Consider the following 27,975-nt stretch of genomic DNA (forward strand, 5'->3'; position numbering starts at 1 on the left):
GGAGCCTGGGGTCTCCTCTGGGCACAGCAGGACCACCCCCCCCTCCCGCCCCGCAACTGAGAGCGTTTTTGTTTCCAGACCGATTCACTTTCATGCCATACCCTCAACCCAGTCTTCTTCCGGAAGGATCACGGAAGAAGGTGGGTTCAAGCCAGAGCCCACAGGTCCAGGCGCCAGCTGGGAGCAAGACCCACTGCATTGGAAAAGGATCACTGAACACCCCTGCCCTGAGGTGCACTTTGCAACTGGATGGACAACATTCACACACACCCCATCCTGATGCCCTTACCCCAGAGCTTAGGTACCCGGCCCCCAGGGACCACTGCCTGTGTTCAGACCTCACAGGCTGTGCGACCCTGGGCAGGTGTTAAGGGCTGAATGTTTGCGTGTGCCCCCTCCAAAAGAAAACAAAAAATTCCTATGTTCATGCCCTACCCCCCACCCTCAGGGTGCCTGGTATTTGGAAACAGGGCTTGTGAGAAAGTGATAAAGGTTAAACAAGGTCATAAGGATGGGGCCCTAATCCAATAGGGGTGGTGCCCTTTAAGAACAAGACATCGGGCTCTGTCTCTCTCTCCACCTGGTGAGAACGGTAAGAAGGTAAGAAAATGCAAGCCAAGCATAGAGCCTTCACCAGGAATCAAATTAGCCAGCACCTTGATCTTGGACTTCGCAGCCTACTAAACTGTGAGAACTATCTGCTGTTTAAGCCACCCAGTTTATGGCATTTTGTTATGACAGCCCAAGCGGACCAAGACAGCAGCTTATCTAACTTCTTTGTGCTCCCATATCTTCATCGGGAAAATGTGGCAAGTGTTAGATTCGAGCACAGACATTGCTGTATTCAAGACGCAGAGATAAGTTTGGAGGGAACGAGGCACAATCTCTGCACATCCACTGAAGAAAGTGCATCAGGGAGTTCCCGTCTTGGCGCAGTGGAAAGGAATCCAACTAGGAACCATGAGGTTGAGGGTTCCATCCCTGGCCTCGCTCAGTGGGTTAAGGATCCGGCGTTGCTGTGAGCTGTGGTGTAAGTTGCAGATGCGGCTCTGATCTGGTGTTGCTGTGGCTGGGGTGTAGGCTGGCAGCTGTAGCTCCGATTCGACCCCAAGCCTGGGAACCTCCATAGGCCACAGGTACAGCCCTCAAAAAACAAACAAACAAAAAAAGTGCATCAGGAAGGTGGGTATGAGTGACTTCAATCAGGGGTGCCTTTGAATTCCCTCCAATGGGTTGGATTTATTTTAAGTCAATCAATTGTAGACTCTGGCACTGTGCTAGGAATTGACGGCTTAGGAACCATCCTGCACGGATTTCTCCTGCTCTGGCCCCTCTGGCCTCCCCCCGCCCCATGTGTATGCCATGCTCCACCCTGCCAGGGGACCTGTGAGCCTGCAGCACACCTGGAAAACTCCTACGTATCCTTCAGCTCTCACTGCACCCCTCCCCACCCCCCATAACGGCCTCGTATCCCTCTCCTCATGCACGAGTCACCCTCAGAACAGTCTTTCATTAGCATGATTATGTGGTTATCTGTTATCTATTTCCCATATGAGCTCCCCAAGGGCAAAGTACAGGCCATTTTGCTCACCACTGAATGGCCAGCACTTGTAACAGTGCCTGGCATTAGGGCAGAACTAGTGAGAGACAAGCAAGATGCTAAGGCATCAACTTTAAGGAGGCACCCATTCTCAGGGCCACACACTTGCAGGATTGGCATCTGAGAGTGAGCGCCTCCTTAAATTTGGCACCCTAGGTGCCGTGCTTGCCTTACCCAGCCTTGCCTAGCACATGGCATATTGTCAGTAAATATTTGACAGGTGAATTCATGACCCAATGACCCATGTCCTAACTCTCTGAGCGCTCCCCCCACCCCCCAGGAATATGTCCTTCTGACTCCACCGAGAACCTCAACTCTGTAAGAGACCTTGGAGGGAGAGACAGAGACAGGATGGGTGGGTTTTTCTTTGGGGTCCTCTTCGTGAGGTGCCCTGGTGAGCTCTGGCAGGCAAGGTGACTGAGGCTGGCATCAAGGAGCAGTGAGGGACAATGAGAGCATGACAGAATGAGACTCATGAGGCCTGGAGGCTGAATTTGATAAACGTGTAAAGCATAAGCCGTGTGCCCATGGGCACATGACTCAAACTCTCTAGGTCGTAGTGTCTTCTTTGGTCAAGTGGACATCATCAAAATTGCCCCAGAGAGAGCCATGAAACAAAGGCTGGGTGAAGGCCTTGGAAAGAGCCAAGAGCTACGGGTTTAGAAGGGATACTAAGAGTCAACTGGACGCCAGAGGCGAGGGGACGAGCAGGAAGGGAGAGGAGAGGGGGATGGAGGGAAGAGAGACTAAGGGGGAAAGGAAAGGAGGGAGAAGTGGGCGATGGGAGCAGAATAAAGGTTGGAGGCGAAGAGGGAGAGAGAGGTGATCAGAGAAAAAAGAAGGTGGGAAGGGAGTGGGAGACTGAGAGAGAAAGAGGCAGAGGGAACAGGCAAGCAGGCATTCTAAGGGGAAAAGTCGCCCCTTGTGAGAAAAGCATTCGTTAGAATCTTAAAAGCAGCAATGTCTATGGGCCACATCTTTTCATGACTTACTTTTCATGTACATCCTATTAAAAAAATGATTAATAACATCAACCCATACTCAATAGGACAGTTGAACAACCGGAGACCTCATGGAGGAAGAGCGATGCCAGTTGTCCCTAGAATCTGTTGTACGAGAGTTAGTGATCTAGCCTTCCATTCAGTTCTGAGCCTCCTGGCAGCCAAGGCAAAAAGGGAAATGCGACGGGTTACCAGAGTACTCATTAATTGATACCTATTTATTGACTGGCACGATTAAGTTCTTTTCATTCTTGGAGGGGTCCAGCTGCCTGGAGAACCAGAACCAAGCCTCACTTACATGACGGATCTATATTCCACCTGCTTTCTGCGTCTGTAATGAAGGCCATAGGGGCAGGGAGGGAGAAGATGGGATACGGCAGGACCAAATGAACTTCCACTTGGAAGAGAGAGAGAACATGGGCTTGCATCCTTCACTGGGTCCCTCTCAGTGGGCACCATAAGGCCTGAGCCAGGTGAAGCTCCAGCCACCGTTTCTGCAGGTTGCTCTGGGCCTGCTTGCCCAGAGAGGGGCTTGGGGGAGCGCTGGTCGGCAGGCCACATGGAGGACTCCAGGCTGCTGGCAACGCTCCCTCTCAGCTGGCTCCTCTGAGTCTGCACACGCAGAGATTAGGCATGTTGCAAACCCAGCAATGAGATGCAGACCCAAGAGGAGGCGGCAGAATGCAGCTCAGGAGGCTGCCGCTCTGTTTTCATCCTTGGCAGGGTGCCAGGGTCCTGGAATGCCCGGCAGCCAGTGAGGCCAGAGGCCTGGGAGTCTGTACTCACTTGGGTACCCTAGAGGCTGGCACCATGAGAGTCTGGCAGGTCTGCTCTTGTATTCCCAGAGCATCCCCTATTGCCCCCTCTGATGACAAAGGGACACACACTGACCTGGGCTGGGTATCCCAAGCCCTGAGCCGCAATCCTGGCTGTGCCATAAACTTTTTAGGTGACCCTGAGCAAGTTCCTGCCCGGCCCTGTGCCTCAGTTTCCCCTTCTTGAAAAATAAAAGCTCCAACATGGTTCCCTTGCTGTGCAGCAGAGGAAGGATCTGGTGTTGTCACTGCAGCGGCTTAGGTCACTGTCATGGCACAGGTTCAATCCCTGGTCCAGGAATTTCTGCATGTTGCGGGCACAGCCCAAAAAAAAAAGTCCAACATGGTTCTTAGCAGTAAACCATGGTGATAATCAGGGGAAAGCACAGAATTATTACAGGGAGTTACTGCATTTATATGTCCAGCAAGCAGTGCCTTTAGAAGGAATAAATTCTATGCCTTGAACTTATCTATAAAATAGATTTGCAGGAGTTCTCATCGTGGCTCAGCAGAAACGAATCTGACTAGTATCCATGAGGACACAGGTTTGATCCCTGGCCTTGCTCAGTGGGTTAAGGATCTGGCGTTTCATGAGCCGTGGTGTAGGTCACAGATGCGGCTAGGATCTGGTGCTTCTGTGGCTGTGGTGCAGGCCGGCAGCTATAGCTCCAATTCGGCCCCTAGCTTGGGAAGCTCCACATGCCATGGGTGCAGCCCTAAAAAGGCAAAAATAAACCAATAAATCAATAAAATAAAATAAAATAAAATAGATTTGCAAATGTACGTAGATACTTCTGTGATGAACAAAAGGTAAATTTATTAAAAAAAATATATTATTGAGGGGTTCCCATTGTGGCTTAGCGGTAACAAATTCAACTAGTATCCACGAGGAGGCAGGTTCAGTCCCCGGCCTGGAGCAGTGGGTTAAGGATCCAGTATTGTGTGAGCTGTGGTGTAGGTCGCAGGCACAGCTGGGCTCTGGCGTTGCTGTGGCTGTGGTGTAGGCTGGCAGCTGTAGCTCCAACTTGACGCCTAGCCTGGGAACTTCCATATGTCGTGGGTGAGGCTCTAAAAAAAGACCCCCCCCAAAAAAAAGCATTATTGATTCATAGAAGCCCAATGTCACCATGTGTTTTGTTAATCAAATGATATCAGTGCAGCCACTCACAAGCTGTGTAACCTTGAGAACATTCATTCCCTGCTCCTACCTCGGTTTTCCCATCTGTCCAATGGGACTGGTATCAGGACCTATCCTTTAGGACCATTTTACCCAGCAAAGTGCCTGGCATATAATAAGCAGTCTCCAGATATTAGTGCTTTTTCTCATCCATTTTATTTTGTATTTTAAAAGTGTAGCACATACCAGTTGCGCATGTTGGTGAAATGTTTTTGACATTAAAAGAGGGCCTGCTCAAGTAGTTAATATCCTTAATACAGAAACACTTTTAATAAATCTATACTATAAAGATGCTTACCCCGGTAGGAAAAAAAATGGAAAAGAATATGAAACAGCAATTTGCAAAAGAAAAAAGACAAACGCTCAATATACTTTACAGAAAACCACAAACTGGAGTTCCTACTGTGGCTCAGCGAGTTAAGAGCCCAACTAGCCTCCATGAGGATGCGAGTTCCATCCCTGGCCTCGCGCAGTGGTTTAAGGATCCAGCGTTGCCACCAGCTGTGGCATGGGCGGGCAGCTGCGGCTCCGACTTGCCCCCGTAGCCTGGGAACTCCCATATGCCGCAGGTGTGGTCTTAAAAACAAACACCCCTCCCCCACAAAACCTTAATACTCAAATAAATAAATATCATTTCTCTGCTATTAAATTGACAAAGATTAAAAGTCCCGATAACTAGTCAGAGTTGGGAAGAGTGTGGAGGAAAATACCCTACATACCCTGCCGGATGGACTAGAAAGCGATTTCACCTTTCTGCAGGGCAACTTGGCAACACATAGCAAAAGGCTTGAAATGAGCAAGACCGTTGGAGGAGCAATCCCAGGTCTAGGAATTTATCCTCAGGACGTCATCAAGTTGCGTGCAAAGATTTACCCACAACCTACTGTTGGCACAAAAAAAAACAGGCAACAGCTTAAACCTCCAAAACAGGAGAAAAGCCAATATATAACATATAATGAAATGTTAGACAGCAATTCACAATGCTTTAGAAGAATATTTATTGACATAGAAACACATGCTCAACGTAAGTGTTAAAGAAAAATGCAAGTTACTCACTGAAAGAAGCCCATCTGAAAAGGCTACATCCTGTAAGATTCCAACTCTATGACATTCTGGAAAAGGCAAAACTATGCAGAGAGTGAAAAGACCAGTGGTTGCCAAGGATGAAGGGTGGAAGAGGAGACAGGCAGAGCACAGAGGATGTTATGAAGGCAAAGAAGGAGTTCCCGTTGTGGCGCAGCGGAAACGAATCCGACTAGTATCTATGAGGATGTGGGTTCGATCCCTGGCCCCGCTCAGTGTGTTGGGAATCTGGTGTTGCCGTGAGCTGTGGTGCAGGTCACAGATGTGGCTCTGATCTGGCGTTGCTGTGGCTGTGGTGTCGGCCAGCAGCTAAAGCTCCGATTCCACCCCTAGCCTGGGAACCTCCATATGCCGAGGGTGCAGCCCTAAAAAGCAACAACAAACAAACAAACAAAGGCAAAGAAACTATTCCGTATGATGCTATAATGGTGGATACATGTCATTATGGTTTCTCAAACCCACAGAATGTACAGCCCCAGTGAGCCTTAAGGTAAACCACAGACTTTGGGTGATGATGACTTGGGGTGATTAGGTTCAGCAATGGTAACGAGCGTACATGCCTCTGGTGATAACCGTATAACCAACAGATGAATGCCCGCTGGGGTGGCCACTGGACCGGCCACAAAGCTGACAAGGATGGGTCCAAGCACACCTCCAGCTCTATAGTCTGGGCTAGTCCGGAGACTGAAGCGGCTGTCCATAATGGGGGAGGTCGTGCATGGGGTGGAGGGGAAGCAGGGAGCATAGGGGAACTCTCGACTTTCTGCTTGATTTTCCTATGAACCTTAAAAAACTGCTCTAAAACATAAAGACTATTTTTATTTATTTATTTATTTTGTCTTTTTAGGGCCACACCTACGGCATATGGAGGTTCCCAGGCTAGGGATCAAATCAGAGCTACAGCCGCCAGCCTACACCACAGCCACAGCAACACCAGATCCGAGTCATGTCTGCGACCTACACCGCAGCTCATGGCAATGCCAGATTCTTAACCCACTGAGCAAGGCCAGGGATCAAACCTGCGACCTCATGGTTCCTAGCAGGATTCGTTTCCACTGCGCCACCTCAGGAACTCCAAGACTATTTTTCAATGAAAGTCGCAAAAAGATGGACACAAAATAATTCCACATATAAATGTATTATTTAAGCAATATGGATGGGCACACACAAGTCTGGGAGGAGACGTCGGAGGCTCTCACTCGTGGCTAGTCATTGGGCTTATGTTAATGAGTGTTTCTGTTTTCTTCTTTTTGCCTTATGAGAAAAATAGAAGTCACTTAAGATTTTCGTAAAGGAACTCTTCATGCTCATTTAGTTGAGAAACTGCCAGAGAAGATAATAACTAAGATACTTCCGTCTTTACCCAATTTCCATTAGATCCTGAGAGCCAACCAATTATTTGAGAGGAAGGAGGAACACATATGAATGACTGAATACCAGGCAGTGCTCGCTGGATGAACGAATGAATCAATCCATTGACCAACTGAGCAATAAGGGCCCCATGAAGCACTTGTTTTAATTTTTATGATTCCCATTTTGAAAGATTTTGTCTCCTACACATACTGCACATATTGTACGATAATTCATTCATTTTCCTGGTTTTTCTAATGCACAGAGGTTATGTGATATCCAGGGCGAACACCTTGGGTCGTTGCTATCGTTCAAAGCAAAGGCAAAGAGAACTGGCACGCTCATCACAGGTCCTGCTGACTACAGGGAGCTATAGGATTTTCATTACACTTCTCTATGTTCAAAAAATAGCTCGGTGGAGAGGATGCTATGGAGAAATAAGACTGAACCACAACTGCACACTGTAGAAGAGATGAGTCCACAGGATGAGAAATGAAATAAAACCCCCAAAGAGTACATGCTATATAGTTCAATTCACATAAAGTCAAAAAAAAAAAACTAAACTCAGGCAAAACTATGGTGGTTAGAGGGGTTACTGGTTATCCCCGCAAATAACTAGAAAGTGGCAGGAAAGGGGGTTCGAGGGTGCTGGTCGTGCTCTATTTCTAGATTGTGGTACTGGTCCCATGGGTGTGCTAAGCTTGTGGAAATATATTGAGCCGTGCTTTTATAATCAGTGCGTTTTTCTGTATGTATCTATAGGTTAATAAAAACAAAGAAAACGTCTGCAGGGGCCCTCAGAGGAAGGAACTCCCATGGGGGAACCTCGGATCACATCCAGCCCCTGATTTTGCAGCTGGGGGGAACTGGGGTCCAGCCAGTTGAGGCTCCTGCCTCAGTCACGGCAGATCGGGTTTCAGGTCTTTATCTGCAACAGCAGTTTCCACCGAGCATCAGCGGGGCAGTCGGAACACACTCTCCCCAAAGTAGTTCCTCTCACAGAAGCTTTTAGAGGTGACATGTTAACTCCATCGTGGTAAAATTTCGCTAAGGAGTTGGAAGACCCAGTGTATAGGTTCTCGAATCCCGTGGAGCACAAGGTGAAGGAAGACACCTTTTTTCTGAGTTTGCTTCCCACAGTGGAGACTGCTGGTGGCTCACCTGGATCCCATTCTCCCTTTCCTCCCACTAATGGACCTGGACTTTGTTCAGATGCCACACCTTCCTCGCCAGACCTACTGTCCTACCCTTGGGAGAAAGCACACAGCCAGGCACGGTGCGCATGGCAGCCACGTCCTGCAGAAGGAATCACACTGAGGATGAAGCTACCCCAGCAGAGCCGGAGAAAGGGGTGGTGGAGTCATAAACAGATGGGGTCTTTGCCCCCAGTTCCTGGAGCGGAGCTCCGAAAACCCTTGGAATTTCCCAATAAGAGCATCTTTTGTTATTCACAAGGAGGACCCTTGCGATCACACCTGCGTTGATGCTAAAGAGGTGACTTAGGATGCCCCCCTTCCCCATAGACTTAAAATGGGGCTGGTCACCAGAAAAACCAAGAGATTGAAGTGGGAACTTTCAGCTCCATCTGCTGGTCCGGGTATGGGGGTTAGGAGGAGGAAGCTCGAACTCTAAAAAGATTCTTAATCCAGATTCGGAGAGCTTCCTGGTTGGTGACTGGGAGAGTGGCACGCCTGGAAAGAGGACAGGGATGCACACGCCCTACCCTACCCTGCCCTCTGCGTCTCTTCCACGTGCCTGTTCCTGAGCTGCAGCCTTTATAATAGGCCAAAAATAGGAAGTAAAGCACTTTCCTGAGTTCTGTGACGTGTTCTGGCGAATTATAAAATCTGGAGAGGGGGGTTGTGAAAACCCCTGATTTATGTTGGTCAGAAGTATGGGTGGCCCCACGACTGAAAAGCAGGTTTTGTTTTGTTGTCTTTTTAGGACTGTACCCAAGGCATATGGAGGTTCTCAGGCTAGGGGTTGAATTGGAGCTGTAGCTGCCGGCCTACACCACAGCTCATGGCAATGCCAGATCCTTAACCCACTAAGCAAGGCCAGGGATCGAACCTTCGTCCTCATGGATGCTAGTCAGATTCATTTCCGCTGAGCCACGACAGGAACTCCAAAAGCGGCATTTATGAAGTGAGGACAATCTTGAGGGAGAGGGCCCCCAATCTGTGCTATCTCTCCTAATTCTGGATAGTTAGTTTCAGTTGGTATCGAAGAGTCAGAGCATGGTCTGGTATTGGAAAACATCTCTGAGCTGGGCACTTGAATTGACATGGAAGACATTTAATCAACAGGTCCTGAAATCTGCCCTACTTCAGCACCTCCTGCTACGTTTTTTTGGGGGGGGTCTTTTTAGGGCCACACCCATGGTATATGGAAGTTTCCAGGCTAGGGGTTGAGTCAGAGCTACAGCTGCTGGCCTATACCACAGCCACTGGAATACCAGATCCGAACCGTGTCTGTGACACTACAGCTCATGGCAACTCCAGATCCTTAACCCACTGGGCAAGGCCAGGGATCAAACCCAGTCTCATGGAGACTAGTCAGGTTCATTACCGCTGAGCCACAGTGGAAACTTCCCCTTTTACTTCTTTATATTCAAGCCTGACTAGGACGGGGTCTCTGTTACTTGCAGCCATAGCCATCCTCACCTGCCAAACGTGCAGGCTCCACCTGCCTGCAGGTCCATTCGGGCTGGGATCAGAACTCTGGAAGTGCCTCTGTGAAGTATCCACCTCCATGGTGCCTTGGGCTACAAAGGGGCAAATGGGGGGACAGCATTATAGCCCCAGCCACCGCTCTCCTGTACGCCCAAGATCTCACCTGAAGCTATAGCCTGAGCTGTCTCTCTTGGGCACGGATGGTATAAACTGGTACCTCTCAGGAGAGCAATCTGGCACCTGAGAACCTCTCAGAAATGCACATAACCTTTGATCCTACAATTCCACTTCTAAGAATTTCTTTGAGACACATGCGTTAGAGTATTCGCTGCAGCACTGTCTGGAATAGCAAACCTAGGAACAGCCAATGTGTCCATCTGGAGGTTTGTTCAATAAATGACACCATAGCCATGCAACAGGCAGCTGCTTCAAAGACTGAAGCAATGGAACAACCCCCCTGCTGCCACTCTGCCCGGACTGTCCGTTCTCCACCGCGCAGTCAGAGGGACCCTGTGACAGCCTAAGTCAGGTCAAATGGTCCCCAGCTCAAAACGCTCCTCAAAGCCCCTTCTCATGCAGAGCCAACTGCAAAGCTCTTCAGTGACGTGCCGAGGGTCCCAGTCCGCCCCCACCCCCTCTGGACCTCATCTCTTATCCCTCTCCCTCCCTCCCACCACAGCCCCAAAGGCCGGCTTGCTCAGCCTGCAACAAGGCATACTTAGTCTTAGGCCTTCGCCATGGCTGTTCCCTCTGCCTGGAAAGCTCTTCCCCCAGAGACCTGCAGGGCGCACTCGCTGGTGCCCGTCAGCCCTTCTTTGCTCAATATCACATTTCCTGGCCACCTATATAAAACTGCATCCCCCCCTATGCTTTCTACCCTCCTTCCTTGCTTATTTTCCTCAAAAGCACTGTTCACCACCAAACACATGTAGCACTTTTTTATATTCCTGGCTGGCTAGCTCCCCAACTAGAATGTCAGCTCCAGGAAGGCAGAGATGCTTATCTGTTTTGTTCATTGCTGCATCCTCTGCCACTAGAACAGGGCCTGGTGCAAAGTTAAGCTCATTGGTTGCACAGAGTACATAATTTGTGGTGAAAACAAAATTAAGAGGCTAAAGAAGAGTACGGATCAGGAGTTCCCATCGTGGCACAATGGAAACGAATCTGTCTAGGAACCATGAGGTGGTGGGTTCGATCCCTGGCCTTGCTCAGTGGGTTAAGGATCTGGCGTTGCTGTGAGCTGTGGTGTGGGTCACAGACACAGCTCGGATCTGACGTTGCTATGGCTCTGGTGTAGGCTGGAGGCTACAGCTCCAATTCGACCCCCTAGCCTGGGAACCTCCATATGCCGCAGGTGCGGCCCTAAAAAGACAGAAAAAAAAAAAAAAAAAAAGAAGAGTATGGATCATTTGAGAGGCAGCAGAAAATGGGACTCGAGAGCATGGATTCCAGCCCTGAGCTGCCTGGGTTCAACTCCCAACATCATCAAACGCTGTGTGATGTTGGGAGGGTTCCTTAACCTTGCTGTGCCTGGGGATATTAATAGCACCTACCTGGTAGGTAAGGCTGTTGTGAAGATTAGGTGTGTCAATATTTGCTATATACCTAGAATAGTGTCTGATACAAAATGAGAAAGCTATCTAAGCGTGTGTTATGTAAAATGAGCATGCCCTGTTCTAATAAAATGAGAAGGCCACACACATTTATGCATGCTTAAGTAGGCACAGAATAGCTCTAGGCTATGACAGCTGCTGTTCCTGGGATTGAGGGCTAAGGGAGGAAAGGGACTTATTTCTCACTGAATTTTACACCAGAGGCATGCATTTCTAATTTTAAAAATAGACTAGTAAGGCCTAGGAGTTATTAATTGTTGCAGCTGGGTGATAGGTACGAGCAAGTTTATTAAACTCTTCCATCTATCTTTTTTGTATAATAAAAAAAATTTAAAGTCACACATCAGTATTAATAGTTTAAAAAATAAGCCCCAGGCTACCCTGCCACCTCCCCTCCCAGCACACCCGTGAATAGAGCAGAAGAGGATACGGCATCGCTGATGGAGGGGCGGGGGGGGGGGCAGGGGGGCTCCATCCCACCACCTGCTGTCCCCATGGAAGGGGACCCTGAAGTCCAAACAAATTCCCCAAGGCCCACCTGGCTCCAGGATTCCAAGCACTAAGTCAACCACAGCCGAATAAGGCTCGGGGAGACGGGGCTGTGCCTGCGGAGGGCCAGGGTCAGGCTGCAGGCAGCATAGGGTCACTGGGCCGAGCTACCAGGGACTCAGGGAGGCCACACTTGCAGATGCCAAAGCGGGAGGATGGGAAGGGTTTGTTTTTTGTTTTTTTGTTTTTTGTTTTCCGTCTTTTAGGATCGTACCTGGGGCATACAGAGGTTCCCAGGCTAGCAGCTGAATTGGAGCTGTAGCTGCTGGTCTACACCATGGCCAGGTAACTCGGGATCCAAGCCATGTCTGCAACCTACACCACAGCTCACGGCAACACCAGATCCTTAACCCACTGAGCAAGGCCAGGGATCAAACCTGCGTCCTCATGGATGCTAGTCAGGTTCGTTTCCGCTAAGCCACGCTGGGACCTCCCAGGATGGGAAGATCTTGAATGAACGAGACACGTACATTCATTAGGGATGATCAGAGGCGTTCTGTATGGATTGCTTGCCAGGCACCGGGCGGATGCTGGAGACCCCACAAGTCCTTTGGTATCCCCAGCTCCCAGCCTGATGATCCTAATGCAGAAGGTAGAGAGACTTTAAGCCATCTGCCCCACATCTGTGGCTCTGTAGGGGCAGGGCTGGGGAAGGGGTACTCTCACTTCTTACTGCCTCCTCCAGGCTGTTAGGGCGGAAAGGATGCATCTAGAGCTCTTGGCCCAAGCCCCCCTCTCTGGACGAGGACAGGGAGGCCCAGAGGGGAAGTGACTTGCTCAAGGCCTTCCAGAAGAAGATGCTGGGCAGCCCCTCCCCCAGCTCTGTTCTCCGGGCCTCTCACCAAGGGTTTTGCATTCTTGCCTCTACACTCTTCCTGATGCACCCATGCAGCTGGAGCCTTTACTTAGTGAGGTTGGACTCTGTTGAAAGACCGCGCGGTGTTCTGGCCACAGGCAAACAGATCTCACTGTCTACACCACGAGACCAGGAGGAGGGGCTGCAAGACCATCGGGGCCCAGTGGGCCAGGCGCCAGCATTTGATTCTCCTCCCTTCCTTCCCCTTCCATCCCGCCCCTGCCATTCTCACTGGCTGTCTACCCCCCTACTCCTGCCCGGAATCTCAGAATGTTTTTGAAGAACATCTCAAAAGTCACCTAAACCCTTGCTTTTCCAGGTATGGTCCACAGACCAGCAGTAGGGCCATCCCGTCTCTCAGAAATGCAGAGCCCGGAGCTCCACCCCAGACCTCCCGAATCAGAGTTGGCTTTAACACAGGAGCTTGCCCAGGTGACCTGTATGCAGAGTAGAGTTTGAGACGCACTAGTCTAAACTACAGGGGGCTCGAAGCCACGGGGTATATCATCACTGAGCATGCGTGAACACCTCTAACCGGGAACTGGGCAGCCAGGCTCACCATCCCGTCTTTGGACAAGTAAGGCACTGGGGGTGGGGCAGGGATGGAAGAGGCGGGAGGTGGTCCACCAGGGGTCCTGAGTGCCCCCTGCTGAGTGTGTCAGACTGTAAGCCCTCCCCATCCTCCCTCAACCCAAGCCATTTCCCTAGCTAGTCACTTAGGTAGCTAAGTGGGTAGTGGACCACTGCATGGATACAGCACAAGTGCCAGCTCCCCAGAGAAGGGGAACTGGCTTGCGTACTGCTTGATGCAAAAGGTGCTGAGCCCTCAGCCCTGAGTTCTTCCAATGCAGTGTAACCTACAGGCACCATCTGGGTCCCTCACGTCCCCCCGCCTCCCATGGGTGCTAGCATGCTGATGATCCTGCTGTTTCCTTGCTGGGGTCATAAACTCTCTAGCTGATCCATGGAGTCTTGGCCATGTGTAGCATCTATGCTATGAGATTGGGTTCTTCCCTGACTACCTGTGTCTCGGGGGGCGGGGGGCGGGGGTCAGGGATGCATCTGTGTGTCTGTGTTTGTGCCATTAGTGGCCATTTCTGAAAAATTAAGTATCTTCCCATGGACTCAGAGAAAGGCTTACACCTGGGGGCTCACACTAGGATGCTGATTTGAACTAATTCAAAGGGCACCCAGCCTTTCTTGAGCACCTATGTGGGGCCAGGCCTTGGGCCAGATGCTCCACTTTCTTATTATCTCACTGACTCCTCTCCGCAACCCTGCATATGTCCTTTTTACATTTGAGGCAAGTGAAGCGCTACCCCAGTAACGAGCATCAGTTATCTGGACGCAGGCAATAAAGAAGTAAACGACAAGTGAGATGATTTCGGCAAAGGAGACCAATGAATGCAAGACAGTGTGACAACAACAAATTAATATATAATGACTGTAGATCAAGCTGGCCCCAACAGACAGGGTCCTGGGGCTCCTCGAGCTGGGCTGACAAGCTCCACTCTGAGGAGGCACTGTGGAGCCACGCCACAGGGAGGTGAAACTGGCAAGGACAGAAGACCTTCATCCTGGTTCTCCAGGAAGGAGGCAGGAGGGGCGTGGATGTAGCTGATGCCAGGCTCTGTGCCAGGTGTTCCACACGCACGGTGGAAGATCGCCATTCACTCACTCTGGACTTGCACATCGTGAAGTGCCAGGGCCTGTCCTGGATGCTGGGAGCCATGTAGCCTGGGTAGAGTGTCTGTAGGTTTCCCCTCTGGCATCTATTCCCGCTTCTGGCACCAGGCCCCCTACGGTCCTTGCAGAGCCCCCTTTTCGAAATGCTTCACTCTGATTGGCTGGCCCAAGGACCAACCAATCAGCCCTCGCATCTGCCCCACATAGTGAATGGTGCAGGAAAGGGTAAAGGGCCCAGCCAATCACAAGCTGTGGTCTGGGGGCTTGGGAGGAATCTGCTGGGAAGAGGAACTGCTGAAAGAATAGAACAGAAGTATGGATCTGCTGGCAGCCAGCCATTGTGCCAGCACATGGGGGAGCCTGCCTAAGAATGGAGCTGGTATAGAAGAAAGCAGAGCAGGATAGACAGGCCAAGTCCTGATGGCACTGTAGGAGCCCTGGATCCAACCGTGCCTGAAGCTATAGATGCCCTTGGACTTCTCACTTTGCCAAACCCATATTCCGCTACTGCCTCATCCTGCTTGATTTGAGTTTCTGTCTGAGTGTATTTAGTCCTTGCAACAATCTTCTGAGGGCAGTTTTGCTTTGCCTGTTTTTTTTTTTCAGTTAGGAAATAGAGGCTCAGAGAGGTTAAGTGGCTTGAACAAGGCTGCACAACAGCTGTCTGAAGACTCTCCAAGTCAAAACCTATGCCCTTTCCACTACTTCAGGGTAGCACTCTAGTGTTGAGGGTGACAAACAGCAGCCTAGGGCAGGTAGGGTCTTCCATGGCAGGGAGTAAAGGGACCCCCTAGGAGAGGTGCCCCTGGGGGATAGTAAATCAGAACAAGAACTTGCTCTAGGAGTTCCCGTTGTGGTGCAGCAGAAACGAATCCAACTGGTATTTGTGAGGATGTGGGTTCAATCCCTGGCCTTGCTCAGGGGCTAAGGATCCAGTGTTGCCATAAGCTGGGGTGTAGGTTGCAGACATGGCTGGGATCTGGCATTGGTGTGGCTGTGGTATAGACCTGCAGTTGTAGCTCCAATGCAACCCCTAGCCTAGGAACGTCCGTATGCCACAAGCCTAGCCCTAAAAAGGCAAAAAAAAAAAAAGAACTCGCTCTAACCAGAGACAGGCCTGCAGAGAGGCAGCAGAAGAAAGGATGACAGCTTGGAAACTGGTGGCTGGTTTTTTCCCAAGTTTTACTTTTGTTTTAGTTGCCAATGTGAACAAAACAGATTTCATGTAAAAATGTGGATGTTGAGCTTTTCTGGAAAATCAGAAGCTCCAGCAACACTAGGCTAGGCGGTCCCGTGGCAGCGATTTGACAGAGCTAGGCAGTGTTGGCCAGACAGGCAGGGCACTTGCCTTCAGACCTCCAGCCTCCGGTGTCATGCAGGGACATCTTCCGCCGAGGCTGGGCTGCTGTGTAGACGCTGACCTCTGAGAGCCCAGCCTCAGGGAGATGGGGGTGCTGCGAGGGACCTCCCCAGCCCTCTAGCCGCTGTCCACTCTGGCTGTTCCCAAGTCCCTGGGGCTCAGAATGTTTCCCAGCAGGGGCTCAGTCCACACTTGGTGAGGGAGTTCCCATCATAGCTCAGCAGTCATGAACCCAACTAGTATCCATGAGGTTGTTAGTTCGATCCCTGGCCTTGCTCGGTGGGTTAAGGACCCAGCGTTGCCATGAGCTGTGGTGTAGGTCATAGATGCAGCTCAGATCCTGCGTTACTGGGCTGTGGCTGTGGCGTAGGCCAGCAGCTGTAGCTCCAGATTCCACCCCTAGCCTGGAAACTTCCATATGCTGCAGGTGTGGCTCTAAAAAGCAAAAGAAAAAAGAAAAGAGCACACTTGGTGGGTGTTGGAAGAAAATGAGAGGATGAATGGGGGGCTTCCAAGACTACCTCACAGCAACCTTACAAACCCACACCAAGAGGCAGCTTGGTGTTGAAGTCGGGAACTTTGTGGGCTCTGGAGTGAGAGAGCTTGGGTACAAATTGTGGCTCCACCACAGACAACTGTGGAAGTTATTTCATCTTCTGGGCCTTCAGTTACCCCTCCATAAAATGGGCACAAGCATAGTCAAAGAGCGTTGTTGCGAGCAAAATGGTAAGCAGTCAGTAAATAACTTCTTAGCCTGACCTCTTCCTTGGATTCACCGCCCTTAGATAAATCCCTTCCCCTCTCTGAGCCTCAGTTTACAGAAAGTGGTTAGGTTTGATTTTCTGCGAGGACCTGCCAGCCCCTGTATTCCATGTCATGAAAATTCAGCATCTGTGCAAACTCCCAGCACTGGCCACAGAGAAGCCCCCCAGCAGGCCACAGGGGTCTCTCTGCTGAACCACGCCCCCACTGTGGTCAAAACAGACCCAAATGTCCAGCATGGTAAAACCATTGGATTCCAGATTCCTTTAGATTTAGCCCAAGTTCCAGCCCTGGGACCCGCTGTGGCTCATTTACTCCAAGTCATAACTCAAAGGCCCACGGACAGAGCTGGAAGGAGCTGGCCCTGGGGGGCCCTTTCGGGGATTCCTGAGTGTCCGGTCCTGGCTTCTGAGAGCCTGCAAGCAGGGCTCGGCACAGGCGTTTCACTGCGGCTGGCGCCCGGGCATCCAGCTGGCAGGGCTGTTTCCATTTCCCTCACACGCCCCCGGATGGGAAATGATTCATGAAAACCAAGAAGGTAAAATTAGCCCAAAGGCTGCCGAGTAATTTATGCAGCCAACAGCCCCAGGAGGGAGGGAAGGCCCCCCACTGCCAGCTCCTTGCGGCCTCCTGGGGGCTGGCGGAGGCCAGTCTGGCCATTAGGAGCCTCTGCCTCTGGGGGCTTCTATTTCTGGACTCCGCCTCCACGGCGGTTGGCAAGACTTCCAGAGCTTTCTCTGACCCCCTCCCCAAAACACTCAACAGATCCACGCATGCCACTGGGGACCTGCTAAGGTCAGTGGGTCACTGGGGAGACTCATGTTACCAAAGTTTCCCCTCCTGTGTTTTACAGGTGAGGACACTGAGGCTCAGAGAGGCCCAGTGGGTGGCCAAAGTGAGGGTCAAGGTCCAAATTCAAACCCAGGTCTTGTGACCTCCAGAAGCAGGCTTCCCCCGATGTGGGGTGCTGTCTGCCAAACCCCCATTTCTCAGGGTGGGGCGAGGAGAGCAGTCACCTCGGCAGCCCCCACCCCCTCTCTCGGCACCCTGCCACCTGCTTCTCTCAGTCTCAGGACTATTAGGACGGGAACCTGGTCCTTGATGTCAAGTTCAGTTGTCCCAACGGGCAAGGCGGAGAGTCCCCAATATCCCACTCCCTTCAAATGAGGTTGAGAAAATGCCAGTTTGGAGTTCCCGTGGTGGTGCAGTGGTTAACGAATCCGACTAGGAACCATGAGGTTGCGGGTTCGGTCCCTGCCCTCGCTCAGTGGGTTAACGATCCGGTGTTGCCGTGAGCTATGGTGTAGGTTGCAGACGCGGCTCGGATCCTGCGTTGCTGTGGCTCTGGTGTAGGCTGGTGGCCGCAGCTCCGATTCGACCCCTAGCCTGGGAACCTCCATATGCCGCGGGAGCGGCCCAAGAAATAGCAAAAAGACAAAAAAAAAAAAAGAAAAAAAAGAAAATGCCAGTCTGAGCCCTGATGCCTGACTCGCACCCCTAAAACGGAGGGACAGAACAGCGGGTACAAGTGAGCCCATGCTCCTACTTCGAGGGGCCATAGACCAAGGCCCAGAGAGGGGTGGGAACTTACTCAAGGCCACACAGCAGATCTATGCCAGAGCCTGGGGTGGAACTGCATCTCCTGCATCCCACTGCAGAGAGCCTACTGTCGGGGATGTTCACGAAGAGAGCAAAGCTGAGTGGGGGGTCTCCCTACAGGCAGGGACAGCCAAGGTGGGTATCACCTGGGACCTCCAGGGGCCCTTGACCCGGTTCTGCCCCAGGCACACTTGCTCCCACTTTTGGAACCCACAGGGGCCCTGTGAGCAATTGCAGGAGGCCCCTCAGAAGGCAGCAGGGGAGGCCTGGAACCCTGCTCACACCTGTGGGCGAGTCACCTCACCTCCCTGAGCCTGCGTGAAAGATGGGTGCGGGCAACTGGCAAGAGAAATGTGTGTGAGAACCGCCCGGCAGGCAGGAATGCAGAGGTCCCGCGCCAGCGTGGTCACAGTGCTCCCCCTCAGCCCCTCCGGCCCCTGGCTTTGCCCGGAGGAAGCCCAAGGCCAGCCACGGGTGACACCCCACGGCCAGCCATGCAGAGGGAACTTGCCTCTGTCCCTAGGGCACGCAGCTGTGCACCAGTGGGACAGCTCGGGGCCACACCGCCCACTCCAGAGGCACCATCTCCCCTCCTTGGCCCTGAGCTCGGCACTTTCAAACATCCCCATGTTGGACCTTCTCATCAACGCTGGAGAAAACATGGCTGGGACTCACCTTACTGACTTCAGAGCGGCTGAATCCCTTGCCCAAAGCCTCACATCCATTCACACAATTATTCACTCAAGAAATGTACACCTGGGAGTTCCCATCATGGCGCAGTGGTTAACGAATCCGACTAGGAACCATGAGGTTGCAGGTTCGGTCCCTGCCCTTGCTCAGTGGGTTAATAATCTGGCGTTGCCGTGAGCTGTGGTGTAGGTTGCAGGCGCGGCTCAGATCCCACGTTGCTGTGGCTCTGGCGTAGGCCGGTGGCTACAGCTCCGATTGGACCCCTAGCCTGGGAACCTCCATATGCCGCGGGAGCGGCCCAAGAAATAGCAAAAAGACAAAAAATAAAATAAATTAAAAGAAATGTACACCGAGGCCCTCCACGCATCAGGGCCTGTGCCAGGACGAGACAGGTGTATGTGGCCCTCCTGACCGTGACAGGCCTTGTTGTGGTTCGTGGTCCATCTGGAGCCACTCTGCAGGGATTCCAAGCCCAGCTTCACCCCCCACATGACCTTGGAAACTCACCTCTCTGTGCCTCAGTTTCCTTAGTCAGTGGAGAATAATAATGGTATCTGCCGCATGAGGTTATTCCGAGGAGGATGGGAAATATGGGTCAAGACCTAGAACTGCACCTGGCACACACTAAGTGCTCAGGAAACACGAACAGCTATTGCTGAGCCAGGACCCAAGCCCACATCCTTCTGACACCAACAGCCATGCTCTGAACTCCAAGCTAGGCCAGCTCAACGTCTTTGGTGTGAGCCAGCAGCAGGACTAGGGAGGGACTAGGTTGAGAATCAGGAGGTGGGTTCAAGGTCCCCCTCTGCCAGCCACCAGCTCAGACCAGGCCCTGGGCCTTTCTGAGCCTCGTGTCCTCCAGTCCAGAAAGGCGCCCTAGGAGGGCTGCTTCTCCGCCTCCCTGGAGAAGCAGCCAGGGTTCCCAGGGTCTCTGCAGGCCCCTGCCCACACCGCAACACAAGCCCAGAGAGCAAGCCCTCTCCCCAGCAGGGCAGGTGGCCTCAGCTGAAGCAGCCTCACTCCGTCCCCTGCCACCTCTGACTACTGAGAGGGTTTGCGGCGGGTGCCGGGGAAGGGCTGGGCCCCAGGCCAGCCCCAGTACTTCTCGCCTCTCAGGAAATAATCCCAACTCTCTGTGCTCCCTGACCACACATGCCACTGAGCAGAGGGCAAGAGGGCAAGCAGAGCTGCCCCGCTGGGCAGCTTCTGCCGAGACTGTCTTGTTGAGTGGCCTCACACAAAAGAACTGAATGAAGGCCCATATGGCCTTGGTAGACTCTGAACCCTGTCCGTGGCTGTGTGACTTTGAGAAAGCCACTTGACGTCTCTGGGCCTCAGTGTCCACATCTGTGAAATCGCCTTGACCAGGCTGCCCACTTCATAGGGTGGCTATGCAGAGCTGGTTATAGGGTGTCATAAAGATGGTTTAGCACCTGAGAGGGCGTGGGGAGATGGAGGTTGCGAAAAGGAGCAAAGGGACCAACCTCTCCCGCCACCACCTGCAGAGATTTGCTCCAGGGGCTGAAAGGTAAACCCAGGCCTGGACCAGCCAGTGTGGCCCCGAGGGGCCCCAGGGCTCTCAGGGGAGAAGTTGGCCCCAAGCTGCTTTATCCTCCTGCCCACCCTGCGAGCCAAGGCAGATCAAATCCCCAACCACAACAGGCCCCATTGAGAGGTAGTAAATCTGCCCGAGGTGTGGGGTTATGTTACCAGGTTCCTGGCCACCACCGCCAAGCAAAGGGTCAGGCTGACCTCCTTCCCTCCCCGTAGGCCCCGGTCCAGAACCTACGGGGCCGAGCCGGACAGAAATCTGATCGCCCCCTGCACACCCAGGCAGCCAGCCTCCTCTGGGAAACCGGGAGACAACGGGCTAAAGCCCTTGCAAAGGCTGGAGCCATCCCGAGCTGCCCACAGGGAACACAGAAGCCCTGCCCACATCTAATGCAGACAAGAGACCCCAGGATAATAATATTATCAGGATTTTATAAGCATTTTGCACTCTTCACCCCTGTTGGCTTGCTTGTTCTTCACAGAAGCACCATGGTACAGATGCTATGGTCATCTCTACCGGGTTTTTTTCGTTTTCGTTTTTGTCGTTTTAGGGCCACACCTGTGGCATATGGAAGTTCCCAGGCTAGGGGTCAAATGCTGGCCAACAACACAGCCACAGCCACACAGATCCAAGCCACATCCACAACCTATGCCGCAACTTGTGGCAATGCCAGATCCTTAACCCATCGAGTGAGGCCGGGAATCGAACCCACATCTTCAAGGATACCAGTCAGGTTCTTAACCTGCTGAGCCATAACGGAACTCTTTTTCTTTCTTTTTTTTTTAATAATAAACATGTATTTATTTATTTATTTAGGGCCACACCTGCCGTATATGGAAGTTCCCGGAGCTGCAGCTGCCAGCTGACACCACAGCCACAGCAACACCAGATCCAAGCTCTGTCAATGACCTACGCCCCAGCTTGCAGCAATGCCGGATCCTTAACCCACTGAACAAGGCCAGGGATCAAACCCAAATCCTCATGGATACTAGTCGGATTCTTAACCGGCTTAGTAAAAACCAGAACTCTTGTAATCTCTATCTTGCAAAGGATGAGACTGGGCACAGAGAGGTTAAGTAGCTCTCCCAGAAACACCAGGATTTGAACCAAGGCATTCGGACTCCTTTTGAGTAAGGGCAGACAAACCCGAGTGTGAAAGAGAAAAGGCTCCAGGGGCCATGGCCACTGTTTCCCGCTCTCTGGGGCCTGGCAGGGGACAGGGGAGCAGACTTTCTCTCTGGCTAAAGAAGAGATTCAGGAAGAGTGGGGGACCCACAGGGAGACATCTGATTCTCTGCAAAGTCTCAGTGGACAAATTTTAAATCCTGCACAATAACTTGTTTAAAAATGCAACTGGGAGTTCCCATGGTGACTCAGTGGTAACGAACCCAACTAGTATCCATGAGAACGTGGGTTCAATCCCTGGCCCCACTCAGTGGATTAAGGATCTAGCACTGCTGTGAGCTGTGGTGTAGGTTGCAGATGTGGCTCGGATCTGGTCTGGCTGCGGCTGTGGTGTAGGCCAGCGGCTACAAATTAGACCCCTAGCCTGGGAACTACCATATGCCATGGGTGCAGCCCTAAAAAGACCAAAAAAAAAAAAAAAAAAAAACACCACGCAATTAGCTCCCAGCAGTAGCTGCTCTAGATATGACCAAAGAGACACAAGAATAAAATGAGGATTAACCTAAATGTTCAGCAGGAGGAGAGGCTAAATAAATGGGACCTCCTCCATTGATACACTACTGTGTTGGTTCTTTAAAAAAAAGAGAAGAGGAGTTCCCGTCGTGGCGCAGTGGTTAACGAATCCGACTAGGAACCATGAGATTGCAGGTTCGATCCCTGCCCTTGCTCAGTGGGTTAAAGATCCGGCGTTGCCGTGAGCTGTGGTGTAGGTTGCAGACGCGGCTCGGATCCCGAGTTGCTGTGGCCCTGGCGTAGGCCGGTGGCTACAGCTCCGATTCAACCCCTAGCCTGGGAACCTCCATATGCCGCGGGAGCGGCCCAAGAAATAGCAACAATAACAACAACAACAACAACAAAAAAGACAATAGACAAAAGACAAAAAAAAAAAAAAAAAGAGAGAAGAAAAACATTACAGTAAGCTCGCTATGTAAAACTATGACTGGATTTCCTAGCTCCAATGTTAAACGAGAAAAGCAATTTGCAAAATGAACCATTTGTTTGAACACACATGTGCACACACACACACACACATGCATGCCATAATTTCCTATAGGTTCTGTGTGCAATGCACAGACAAGGACCTAGAAGGATATACACCAAAGTAATAAGTGATGATGCAGAGGAGGCTGGAACACGGTGGATACTGAGGAAGCTACTATTTCCCTTTTTTCAATAATATTTGATTTTTTTTTTACAGCAAAAATGGAAGCTCAAGCCTCATCAGGGGAGTCGGAGCAAAGCCCTTACTGTCCCTGCATCACAAGTGGCTTTCAGGAGCACAGAGTACCAGACGCTGGAGGAGGGAGAGGCCGGGAGCTGCGGACCCTCACTGTGATTCAGTCAGGGGCCCGCAGGGCAGTGAGTGCATCTCCTGCTGTCCGGCTCCCTCTCCCCCTCCCCCAGCCATGCCCAGCCCCAGGCCCTCTGTCCCAGCAGCCCCCAGCCCCTGGCCAGCACGTGCGGCACTAGCCTCAGACTCCTGGGGATGGGGGGGTGGGTCAGCATGTCTTTGGGAAGATCTCACATTAAGAACAAGAATTCAGGAAGGAAGGAGGAAGTAGATATAAAATGCTCAGAGGGCTGACCGCCCCTGCCTGTGACACTGACTGCAGACAACACCCAAGCCGCATGATGAGCCCTCCTCCCCAGCAGACTGAGCCCCAGCCCTGGCCAGAGTCCTGGCCCTAGTCAGGCATCGGCTCCTGATAATATAACAAGCAAAGATCAATGGAGTCAAGAAAGAGCCAAGAGATATACATCTGAGTCCCAGGTCTCCCTCTGACTTCCTACAAGACCTTGACAAAGTCACTGAACCCCGTGGAGCCTCAACTCTCTCATCTGCAAAATGGGCTTACAGGCGCCACCTCGCAAGCCTGCTGTGTAGATGAAATGGGGGTATCGTCCACGGAGCCCCTTTAGGTACCATACAGAGTCCGACAAAACACAAGAATCCATGCCATGGACACTAGGCACTGAGAAAAGGAGGTGGCAACATCTGGGCTCCCAAAGCAGCCACACCTGCTGCAGGACAGGATTGAGCCCGAAAGGGCAGTGGAGCCATTCTTGGCCACTGTCCTGGGCTGAGGGCCAGGGTGCTCGGGGAGGGCAGGGAGCCACTGGCAGGTGCCAGCCAGGGGTCTGGTTTCTACCTGAAACTGAGGGCGGGGGTCCCTGGGAGTCGAACCAGCGAGTCCTCGCCTCATCGCTAGCCCCGGGAGCCAGGGCAGGGGTGGGCGACAGAGCTATGAGGGGAGGAAGGGCAAAGCTCAGTCACCGCCAGAAGCAGAGACGGGCGGTGGCAAGCAAAAGGCTGGCCTTGGAGGCTTCCGCCTGCGAGGCAAAGCAGCGTGGGCCCCGCAGAACAGGCTCGGGCCCTGGGAGCAGGGGACAGGGGCCGCCGAGAAGCAAGGACACGTGCCTGGCACTCACAGTGAAGGGCACCAGCTCTGGACCCAGTGGGGTGGCAAGATGAAGCCTGAGGTGGTCTGGCTGCCCCAGTGCTGCCCCATATCCTGCCTCAGGGAGACCCAGGGCTCTGGGGACACTGCGTCCAGGGTGGGACCAGCCCAAAGCACAGAGAGCGGGGGAGCTCTGAGGACTGGGGCCTCCCAGCACGTCCAAGGTCACAGTCAAAACCAACGCACCCTGATGACTCCTGCGAACGCCTGCCCGGCCCCATCTCACAGGATCTCAGGCAGCCGGGCTCCCTGCTGAATGGCAGCCAGACAGCCCGGCCTGCTGCGTGGGGCCCAGCGGACAGGGAGCTGCAGAGAGAGAGCCAGAGGCCGGGCCACCCTCAACAGGGCCCCGAGGAGGAAGGTGGAGGTGGGGCTGACGCTCCCCACAGCTCCCTCCTAGGCAGGCAGCCGCACCCTCCGTGGACTTGGGGCCACATGCAGGCCCAGGCTCCCCATGGTCTGTTCCCAGGGGCCCTGGGACAGGGCAGGTCACCTCCTCTCGGGGACAGGAGGCTGCACCTGGACATGGCAGCAAATCCGCTGCCCCAACCCTGCGCCGTCCGCTCCCTTGAGCTGGCCCAGGTTGGGACATCGACCCTGCCTCGCCCCCTCAACCAAGCGTTTGCTGCTCAAGACACAAGGGCAGGTCTCAGCCCTGGCTATTCAGAGGGTTCATGCAGGAAGCAACTGCAGGCCACTGTCCATGGCTCACCTCCTAACCAGACCCCACTCCATCCCACACCAGGCTCCGGGTGCCTCGCCAAGCCCCCCAAACTCAGTCTCAGCGCCCAGCCCTTTCTCCTCCCACCCACACCTCCCAGCCTGGCTCTGGACTCCAAGGGGGCGCTCGCACACCTCCTGCGAGCTCTGGACACAGGTAGCTTAGGGCAGTGGGGACATGAGGCTTCCACCACGGCCCTTCAACCACGCCAGAGGCCAAGCCACTGACCAGGACAGCCTGGGAAGGCTTGCTGCTCACACTGGAGAACTGTCTGCCTGCCCGGCCAGGACTGACTCCGGGAGCAGCCAAGCTCCATCAGAACTATGGGGCTGGCTGCCCCCAAGGGACAAAAAGAGGTCCTTTGGGCTCCAAGAAGTAGCCTTCCTCAAGGCTAAAGACCAAAAGGAAACACCTGGATGGCTCCTGCAGTCCTTTCAAGCGCCTACTCAGCCATGGTCTTATCTCCCACCGCAGGACCTCTGCTTCCAGGAGGGTCTCAACGTCTTAGCCTGGCGATCTAGGCCCTCCCAGGCTGGCCCTCAGCTGCCCGTCCAGGGGCCACTCCACCACCTCTTCTCCCGCCACCCTCGGATCCTCACGTTACCTCCCTTTGCACGTTCCGTTCCCAGTGCCTACAACGACCTTCCCTCTTCCGCCACCTGCACACTCCTACTCCTCCTTCAGATTCCAGCTCAATATCGCTTCCGGGAAGCCAGACGATGCTCCCCCTCGCCCACCGCCAAGGCAGAATATTTGCTCCCTTCCCCACCGTGTCCCTAAGCAGCAGGGCGGGCACTTCCTACCTTTGGTCCCAGCGAGAATCCCAGCCAGAGCTGCTCGAACTATGTGTGGGAGAGAGGCTTTTTTTTTTTTTTTTTTTAAGTTTTCCAATCTGCTGCCAACTGATGCTTTTGTAAATCACAATAAAAAACGACATGGCAGTGTCAAGGGGCGATAGGAGTGTCTCGACACTCCCTCTCGATGTCTGTGCGTGTCTCCCTGCAGACCAATCACACAGAGCTCACGGCGGGCAGTGGTCTGCAGACCAACCTCTCTCCGTGGCACTGGCGGCACCCTGCTCCTGCTGTTTCCAGTGCAGGGCCCGTCAAATTATGCATCTACGGTGGGACCTCCCGAGCCCCAGGGGGCGCTCCATGAACACCTGCTGACCCCATTACTGGATGGGAAGGTCCCAGCCACCCTGTAAAAAGCGCAGTACCTGTGCTAGGTATCCCTGCTTCTCAGCTGAGCTTGTAGAAGCACAGAGAGGGTGACTGGCCTGATGTCGGAGCTGGCCTGGGCTGTACTTTCTCCATACTGCCCGGCATCACAGGGGCGGGCCTTTGGAACCTGAAAAGCCCTCCGGCCCACCCTCCCACCCAGCAAGGGTCCCTGACAGCATTCCCCAGTGCAGTCACAGTGAGGTGCACTTAGACTCTGGACTCAGACCAGACCTGCATTCAAATCCTGGCTCAGCCTTCCTTAGCTGTGTGACCTTGGGTAAGTTACCTGACTTCTCTGGGCCTCAATTAACTGCAGCTAATAATATGAGTCAGGGAGCACCCAGCTTCAGGCAGAGACCAACACACCTATAAGCCTCCTTCCGGTTTGGCTGCTACTGCTGTTTATAAAAGACCGGGGATCACCCAGTCCGAAACTCTGACCTGGATCTTCCCTTTCTGCTCATCCTCCAACGGCTGCTCTTTGGAGTAAATTCTTCCCTGGCTGCTGAGTTTGCGGATCTCCTTTGAAGAGTCCACCCCCCTGCTCCCCCTTCCCCCAGACTAAGGGGCTTCTCCCTTCTCACCATCCCCGTCCCCCCGCTGCCCTGGGACGCCTTGAGCCTCTGGTTCTCTTCGCCTCCTTTCCAAACACCAGCCTCTTCTGGATGGTGTGGCTTTCCTCCTGGAACACAGCTTGTCTGAGGAGGGACCTCGCACCACCCAGGGGAAAGGTCCCCTGTTTGGCTGGGTTGGGGCAGTGGAGAGCCGGGCAGTGAGGTGGGTTCAAGCCCCAGCCTGCAACTCCACTCCCACCCCTCCAGAGCCCCCCCACCCTGTACCTTGGGCCATGACAAGGCGGAGTCCACCCGAGCTGGGTCCCAGGTAGCTGCCCCTAAAAGCGGTCCACTCCCTGCCGGAGCCGAGGATCCAGTGGGCTGCTCCCCACGCCCCTCGGCCATCCTGGAGCCTCTCAAGCCAGCCTTCTCCATCCCCCGGGCATCAGACAGCAGGATCCTTTCCTGGCCCTCAGCACTTTTCCTTGGGGAAAGTACGAGATAGTGGGAGAAGCCACTCTGGGAAAGCTGACATTGTGGGGGTGGTTCCATATTTACTTGCTCGGTGACGTCCATACCAGCCTAGCCCATGACAAGTTGATATCCTGCCTGCTGGTCCCTCTCGCCCCCAAGCTTGCCCAGGAGAAGGAACCGGCCCCTCCCACCCCAAGTTCCTTCGAACACATCACCCAGGATCTGCTGCCTCTGTCCCTTCAGGACAGGGCGAGCTCCCTCTGCCGCCACTGCAAATATTCAAGCGGTGGCCGGACAGCCTGTCCTTTTGGAGGGCAGGGCTCAGAGATGCTCTCAGAGGTCCCCCTTCTGCTCTGATTCCAGGAAGTGGAGGAAGGGGAGGCCCTGGGCGAAAAGGAAGAGATGCTGGATTTGGGGATAGAATTTTAGCTTGGTCACTCCCTAAATTGTCTGACCTCCAGCAAGTCACTTCCCATCTCTGAGCCTCAGTTTTTTCAGCTACCAAATGGGGCCGTGAGAGCTGACCTATCTGCCTCCGAGGCTAATGATAAAGGATTTAGGGGAAGAATGACATTGAGAAGAGAGCCCTGAGTTGCCTTTCGGATCAGGAGCAGTGGGAAGAGAGAGGGTGAAAGGGGAAGCCCTGGAAGGCACTGAAGGCCCCCAAGGCCCGGGTGTGCCTCACTTTCCAAACAGGGTCCCCACCCTTCAGCACCCACCCCTGACCTGAGGCTGGGGCTGGGAAGCAGGATGGCCAGCTTCCAGCTCTCCCCACCTCCCCCAGAGTCACTTTCTTGGAGGCTCTTGGTCTCTCCAGATGTGCGTACAGGATCCCATCCATGAGGTTCCCCGGGTCAGAGAGGGCCCTGAAACCGGCTGCGTCAACCAAGAGCTTACAAATCAAATCCTGGATTGAAAGCACCCAGGGACCTGCTGGGAATTGTTCCGTAACACGAGGAGGCGACCCCTAAAGCTCCCTTTGTCAATGTGGGGT

At 53.1% G+C, this 27,975-nt stretch overlaps 1 protein-coding gene across 1 annotated transcript in view; it reads right to left on the bottom strand.

Annotated features, from left to right (window-relative positions):
- The window catches only part of PRDM11 (PR/SET domain 11), an 85,298-nt gene that overhangs the window by 50,302 nt on the left and 7,021 nt on the right, over positions 1-27,975 (bottom strand). The window lies entirely within an intron of this gene.

This window comes from Sus scrofa, chromosome 2, assembly GCF_054392235.1.
Source record: "Sus scrofa isolate SSC_HxYL_T2T_F1_AM1 chromosome 2, Sscrofa_HxYL_maternal_Yorkshire_Landrace_v2.0, whole genome shotgun sequence".
NCBI classification, from domain to species: Eukaryota; Metazoa; Chordata; class Mammalia; order Artiodactyla; family Suidae; genus Sus; species Sus scrofa.